Here is an 8287-nt window from a genome sequence, read left to right on the forward strand (position 1 = left end):
CTGGTGCTGGTTCCACTATTTGGTGAAGCGGCACATATTGCCGGAGGGGATAGGCGCATTGACCCTATGCTCCGATCGACAAAATGGGTTGATGCAAGCAGTGCCTAAAGTAATGCCTATTGCAAACCATAGCTACTGCATGCGTCACCTCGCCGCCAATTTGTACACCGACTTCAAAGACCCTTTACTTAAGAAATTGTTCTGGAGAGCTGCTAGGGCTTTGAGAGAGAGTGTTTTCATAGACACAATGGAAAAAATTAAGGTGAGGAGTGAAAATGCACACAACTGGATAGCCGCTATTCCCAAGGAAAACTGGGCTAGTTTATACTTCAAGGGAGATAGATATGATGTGTTGACCACCAATAGATCGGAGTGTTAAATGCAGTGCTAAAGGATGCCAGAAAATTACCGATTGTAGCTGCGGTGGAGCTGACTCGTTTTAAGAGCTCCGAATACATACAGAAACGTCAAGCGATGGGCCATGAATGGGAAACAAAGTGCACGCATTATGCAGAAAAACATTTGGGTGTGGCCAGGGAACAGGGTCGCGGATATGATGCTTATCGAGTAGGTGTGCATGAATTTGAAGTAAGGTCCCGTGATCATCGTGATGTCGTAGACTTGCTGCAACAAACCTGTACATGTCGTGAGTTCCAAACGCTTGGGCTGCCGTGCGGACATGCCATGGTAGTCATTGCCATCACGGATTTTGATGAGTACGATTATTGCCATAAATGGTTTCGTATAGAGATGTATCGGGAAACGTACGCTGAGGTGCTTCACCCTACAGTAGATCGCACTCAATGGGAAGTGCCTCCAGAACCTCTCAACACTGTATTACCTCATATAGCGAAAAGACCACCTGGACGGCCGCGTACGAGAAGATCTGACCGCGAATTGTAGAGTGGAGTGCATCGCAAATGTACGATCTGTGGAAAACTTGGCCACAACAAAAGGACTTGCAGAGAACCTCCCATGGAGAGACAACTGCCTGATGAATCTGCCATTGGACCCTCTGCCCCCGTTTTCAATAGGTACGTGATACGTAATTTATGGAGGTGAATAAGTAGTATAAAACATCCCCGATTCCATACTTATTCGGTGTGGTGGTGGTGTTTGTAGGTCGGGTGTACCTTGTGCAGCTCCTTTTTTCACGTAATTACTACGCGGACAATGCATTGGAGGCTCCACTTGGATGGAGGAGAAGTGGATTAATTGAAAGTGTGCACAGTAATTAGTTCCTGTATATAATTTTTTGTTACGTGAAACCCTTTTTTGGTATACTGTAATTAGTGGTGTGCATATATGTATCTTTTTTTGTGTACTGTAATTCAAAAAATGTACTTGAATCCTAGTTTATATTGGGTTTGAGTCTATTTTCGCAGGGAAGAATCCTAAAACAAAATATACGATGTCTTCAAACAGAGTATATACCGAGGATACCCCGTCGCTAACATATGCTTCAAGGTTTATGGGTATATCAGTATGTCACAGGCTGTCACATTTCTGTAAGACTTCAAGCTTGGTCATTACATGAAGATTCCTCGAATAACAATGTTCATGGGTCAGGTTTGTGCCTCTCCTCTTCCACCTTTCCTCTTTACTCAATTGAAGAAATTAATAACCAAATATGTCATCCTAACAATATCTTTTTCGTTGTAAATAATGACAATGAAGATGAATGGAATGAAAATTTCAGGTGGTGGGTACCCTGATAGCAGCACTTCTGTACTTGGGAAGGACATCGCAGATGGGGGATTTTGGAGAAGTAACAGGGATCCGCCACGGGCAGTTATAGAGGAATTCTACAGTCCCCAAATGACATCTACCGAAGATGATTGCTTCACAGAGTTCCTCTCCCATGATGACTATATGGGTCAGGATTCTCCCAATTTCAGTGCTCCCCAGATGCCGACCCCGATGACACACACTTCATCGACTATGCGAAATATTGGTAGGTCAATCCGGCGTCAGTCACGAAGTCCAATGGAAACGAGTTTGGGCGGTGAGGGAAGTAGGTCAGGTGGACGCAAGAGACGAGGTTCTACTGATTTGAAGTCAACTTTAAACACTTTCCTTGCCAGTGTCTCACAGATTGCGGTTGCTATTCAAGAGAATACGGCTGTTGTTAAAGAGAATAATCATAAGGAGATTATTCTGTGTGACCAGATCATGGCCGCACTAGAAGAAATTGACGGTCTTGATCGTGCAGCGGTGGCTGACATATATGAGTATCTAAGCACACACCTGACAGAAGGGCGATCGTTTATTCGCCGTGCAAAGGACCTCCGAGAAATGTATGTCACTCGATTCATTCAGAGCCGGTTAGTTGGGAGGGAGTGATAGATGGAGTTGCCTACTTATAACGTCAGTGGTGTTTTGGTTGATTTGTTGTTGTGGTTGCTTCTATCTTGTTGTTGTACGCTTCTCTGTGTTTGACTTCTATCTTGTTGTTGTACTACTGTTGTTGTACGCGTCTTTATGGTATGCGGACCACCCCTTCCAAGATGATGCCAAAGTGGCAGAAGACACGGGTCAGAATCATGCCATACGGCAAGGAAGAGCGGTAACGTCCAGGGGTCTGAAACTTGTAGCGAAACATGATATATGGCAGACAAAGCTGGCGGCCCTCTAGGATGCTGTAGATAATATATGCCTCTAAGGGTCTTAGGGCTTCACGCATCCCAGCACGAGGTATGAAGATGTGGTACATGAAGTTATGGAGCATGCGCGCAAGCGGAATGAGGTCGGCAGATTGTACGGGCATATTAGGGTGGTAGCGCCGTGTTATCCGACCATAGACAGTGTCATGATCAATATCATCAAGTGAATGCGTCCCATCTTCCGGCCAAAAATAGTGTAAGAGGCCCTCATGGCTAATTCCAAATACTGTGGCAAAAGTCTGATAGTTGAGTTTGATGACAGTTTTCTTGATCTTAGATTCGATTTTGAAGAAGGAAGGGGAAATTGTGAGATTGGCATAGAAGAGACGCACTAATCGAGGGTAAACAGGTTCGTTGATGTGAAGGATGGGTGTCCAATGAAGAGCATCAAATTTGGCCTTTAAATCAAAATTTTGAAGGACAGGGGGATCAATGTACCTACCGGTGAGGATGCCCCTAGTGCCGACGTCGGCCCAGAGTTTCTTGGCCTTATCCCGAGTGAAATAGGAGTTGGCCACAACCTCGGCAGCCACAGCCTTGGCCTTCGCCTTCTTCCGTGAAGGCCCTTCTTCCTTCGGAAGTACTTCAGGAACGTATTCGGGGTCTTCAACTTGGGAGGAGCCTCCAATGTTGAGATTTTTGGTTTTAGGAGGCATGGTGAGAGGAAATGTGGGTGGAGAGAAAAGTAATATGTAAAGAAGAAGAGAAATAGCCCTAAAATGGAGGAAAAAAGGAGAAATAGAGAAGGGAAGAAAGAAAAAATGAAAAAGGGGTGAAATGCTAGGGTTTTAGGAAGAAGAGAGGGATTTGGAAGGGAGAAGAGGGTTTTGGAGGAAGATGTAGGGAGAAAATGACGGAAAAAAAGAAAAAGTGGAGTTAGGGTTTGAAGAGAAGTGGAAGGAAGAGGGAAAGAAGAGAAGAAAAGTAAAAAAAACGAACTGGGTCCAGGGTTATAACGCTCTTGGGCCGATTCTCGGAGTTCCGAGAAATTGTCTCGGAGTTCTGAGAACAGACGGAAATTTTTTTTTCTCCTGGCCCTAATCTCGGAGTTCCGAGAAAATTTCTCGGAGCTCCGAGGTTAACCTGGACGAAATCTCGGACTTCCGACAAATTGTGTCGGACTTCCGAGAACAGCGGATTTTCATATTCTACTGGCCCGAATCTCGGAGTTCTGAGAAATTTTCTCGGAGCTCCGACTTGAACCTCGACGAAATCTCGGAGTTCCGAGAACAGATGGATTTTTTTAATTTTCTACTGGCCCGAATCTCGGAGTTCCAAGAAATTTTCTCGGAGCTCCGAGGTTAAGCTGGACGAAATCTCGGAGTTCCGAGAAATTGTCTTGGACTTCCGAGAAGCTTTCAAGGTTCCCTCTGCCCATATTCTCGGAGCTCCGAGACAAAATCTCGGAGCTCCGAGACTTATTTTTTCTTTTTTCTATTTTTTTAGTTTTTTATTTTTTATGTAAGGAGGACATAACAAGTACAAACCATGATGTAAATGCATGAATTGTCTTTTGCCACACAACCTATTTAAATTGTGGCCCATCAAATGGACGTTATGGATCATCCTATGGTGTGGGTTGGACAGTCCATTTGTAAAGAAGGGGGTGGCTGTTGTAAGAAATGGTGTTCAATTTATCAACAACCTTGAGGAAGAATTTTATTCTTCCCAACAGTTCAAGCAACCAAACAAAACCGGAATTTTTTTTTTTTACCGGGATAACTTTTTTTCCCACCAATCTCCCAGGGAGATTTTTGTTCCACAAAAGTCCCAAGAACGGGCAATTTGGGGCTCTATCAGACAATGTCCTAACATTTTCACCTACAATAAAAATATAAATACCCGGAAAAGCACAAAAAACAGGGGTCCCATTGCCAACTATGACGATGAAAATAAAAACTAGAGAGAATAACCACAATTAAATACAAATAAATCATATTTCCATCCAATAGAAATATAAATTTCCCCAAAAATTTATGAACAAATATTTGATGATTTTCAAAGTCCTTTACCATATTTCGCAATGAACCCAATGCCACAACCACCATCACTTCACAGAACTTGATTTTTAATTACAAATACATAGTTGTCAGTATGCTGAGATACAAACAAACCCTCCCTCTATATCTCTACAGCCTGCTTTCTGTCCTTTACAGATGCGCCCAACAATTACAAATAAATTTACCCCATTTTACCCCATTTTGCTTACAAATAGACACAAAACTTCACTGCAAAGACCATCAATGTCCATCCTGTTTACAACATCCATGAGAACTTCAAGAGAACTTCTTCATTTTTCACTCATATATCCCCCTTAAGAAAATCGCCACAGTCCCCGAACTCTCCGCGCAAGAATCTTTCGCACAGCTGCAGCCGATAAGCGGGAATGTCACACTTGCTGAAAGTGAATTGATCCTTTGCATACAGATGGTCGATCGCTTTAAGCATGAACAAACCACAGTCGAACCTGCATAACAACGCTTGTATTGAGCGAATCAAATTCACACCCTAGAAAAATAAACATTTAAATATACTGACCCATTGGCCTGTTGTGGGAAATTGTTCATCTGAGCATATTGAAAATGGTCTATATCACAGCCCCTTTCCTTGAAGTACTCCTTCAACAACGCTACCTGCAAGTGGTTAACATTGACAGGTTTAGGAAACATAAGTGTTATACGTATAGATTTATAAGTAGGAAAACATTGAAGATGCTAACCCACTTACGGTCAATCCTGCTCGTTCCTGGAACTCCATTCCTTTACACGAATTGCATTCGTGGAAGATTTTGGTGACCATATCGACAATGAGAAGAACCCAGTGGCTGTCTTGACATAATGGTAATAGTACCATTTGTACTGCTTCTAGCTGGTGGTCTATAAGTCTACCGTGGAGAGCGTCCTTCGCCGTCTTCCACTTTTCTACCCTCAGCTCCTCAGTCACTTTGCTCCCCACTGCAGTAAGAGTTCCCTAAAAAAAAAAGGAATTCAATGGGATACTATAGATATAATCTTATGTAAACTGAAATGTGGGATGATAGAAATTACACTTACATGTACCACCGAAGGAACGAAGACAATTCCGCCCCGAGGATCTGCTAACCCATCCTCGTTGGAGGACTGTACGTGCTTCCCATATATATCCACGATCTTCAAGGAAGAGAAGTAAATGTCAGATGTGAGGTAATGTAGATTTTATTGATAAAAAATGACACTTACAGTGCCAGTCAGGTATTGTCTGACATTCCAAAGATGTTGTAGGTCGTCGGCTATTACGTGTACATCATCCTTTTTCATGAGAATATCACTGCAGAATTGTATTAAATTGTTAGTTAATAATTTTCATTTATGATCACCTTAAATCATGGTCTAATATAATTCACATCTACTTGCCTTTTCTCATGCTTTAGGAGTCTCTCTATCAGAGCTGTTCTCCTTCCCTTAGGCAACTTCCCGTCATCCCGTTTCTTCTTGGGGGTGGTTTAGGTATGTTGGGGTCCTCCCCCTCTTCCTTCCCTTCCTTCTGCCTTCTCTTTCGGGTCTTCCCTGATAAGTAGGGGCTTTTTCTGGCTCTCCCAAGTTTCCTACTCCTTCCATCCATCTTCACACCCCTTACAATGCTCCCTAATTCGGAATCTAGCACCACTTTCAGCTCAGCTTCAGTAGATGGTGCCACTTCCTTCCTCACCTCCATTTCGAACAATCGTTGCAAAGGTTTAACGATCACCCCGTGTGTGGTGCCGAATCTTTCTTCATGTGACTTGGGGTACTGAGACGATACATCTATTAGGGTGGCGGCTGCATCCATGTCACATCCAAGGTCAGCTAAATCCGTCCAATCCTCGCACAGCTGCGAAGATAATCGTGCACCTTGAGATGCATTTTCGCCCTTCCTCTCCTCCTCAACCCCCTCCATTCTTCCCCCTGTCCCTTCATTTGTTCTCTGCATACGCTCCATTCCTTTTTTCAATTCCTCCTCTATCTTTCCCACATCTTCCTCTCTTTTTTCAACATCTTCCTCTCTTTTTCTTATTTCTTCCCATGCTGCTCTAATCATCTGCCACTGTCTATCGACTACATCTCTCTCTCGCCAAATTTTTTATATGCTTCCAGTCATCTTCACTACTTCCTTTCTTCAATTCACTTTCTACTCCCAAAACTATCCCCTCAGACTCCAACTATTCCTTATCGGCTTCCATTGTCTCCTCAACATCCTAACGTTTAAACATGATAGTCAATGATCAAATTTTAAATATCAATAAGTAAAATAAAATAACGTACGCAACATAGTCCTGCTCGACTGCATTACCTCGTCCTTTAGGTACTGTGACTTCTCTAACAGAGATACTTTCAATGTCACCAGCACCTGAATATTTAGAAAACATAGTCAGTTAACAAGATAGTAGTATTGATATATACGTTAACAAATTTTTAATATGTCACCTCCGATTTCTTTATCTGCTTCTGCTCCACTAATCGACATGTCTTTGATTCGTTTGCCTTCCAGTCCCATTTAAGCACACGTAGACGAGCAGTTGGATTGGTGGGAATCCAAAATGTGGTATGCTCGTATAACCATACCTGCATACATATGAAACACCATGTTAATCATACTATAAACAGCGCAGTTAGAATATTAAACGTCATGAGTCCATATTACCTGAATCACCAACGAGCAGCCACCAAGGTACCTGCCACCCTTGCTGACTCTGTCTAGGTAATCTACGAGCCAGTCATAGACTGCCATCGCCCAATTATACTTCCCAATCTTTCCTATGTCGTCGATGTAGGGCCAGAACAGCTCGTCAGCTAGATGTGCGTTTTTTGTGAAAAAGGACAGAGGCAAAAAGATGCAGGAGAACATATTTGAGGGTCTTCTCTATTGAAGCTTGATTTCGTTCTCTAACTATTGCTGTAATCTCATTCTCGATAATCGATGCCTTCACGTTGGCCTCTGGAAATGGCCACCCTGGCACTTTAGGTTGGGGTTTTGTCCTGTAGAATGACAGAACCCTCACCACCTCCATTCTCTCTCCAGTAAGTGGCAGTCCTAATGCCAATGCAACATCTCTTGGAAGGAAGGGGACATTTATACTCCCTAACGTGAACTTCTTACTGCCAGGAGTCCACTTATCGTGGATAGCTCTTACGAGAGGCTTGCGCATGATAATGTCCTCCATGCCAAACAGATGTCGAAAAGGAGTCTTTTCTATTTCATCAAAAGGGACTGGCTTGAACTTTATCCTGTCCATTGCCGATTTGAAAGAAGCTGGAGAACATCGTGTCGGGACGAATGGAGCCTGCAAAACAAATTACATCGCCAAAATATATGTGGAAAATGAATTAACTTACTATGATTGATACAATTAACAACATACACACTTACATGTGTTTGTCTCTTCTTCACAGCTCCCATTTTCGTCTCCTCCCCTTTTAAACTCCTTTCTGACCTTCTTGGAGGCTTTGTTACTTTCCGTCTATCACTCTTTTGCATCAACATCTTTCAAGGCTTTGCAATGGCTCCTGACCGGATAAAAACTGTATGGCAATGAACAACCAAATCAAAATCACCGAGATCAATTCATAACCCAAAACCTCAGTTATATTGACCATCATTAAAATTCT

General features: G+C 42.9%; 1 long non-coding RNA gene across 1 annotated transcript; it reads left to right on the forward strand.

The window, feature by feature from the left end:
• Positions 1–406: 406 nt before the first annotated feature.
• LOC143861902 (uncharacterized) lies at positions 407–1560 on the forward strand. The gene is made up of 3 exons (XR_013240067.1): positions 407–1034; positions 1123–1230; positions 1386–1560. It is a non-coding gene; the product is annotated as an uncharacterized LOC143861902 (long non-coding RNA).
• Positions 1561–8287: the final 6727 nt, after the last annotated feature.

The sequence above is a fragment of the Tasmannia lanceolata genome, unplaced genomic scaffold, assembly GCF_043159265.1.
Source record: "Tasmannia lanceolata isolate RefF3 unplaced genomic scaffold, GAP_Taslan_0.1 ptg000003l, whole genome shotgun sequence".
Classification (NCBI taxonomy): domain Eukaryota; kingdom Viridiplantae; phylum Streptophyta; class Magnoliopsida; order Canellales; family Winteraceae; genus Tasmannia; species Tasmannia lanceolata.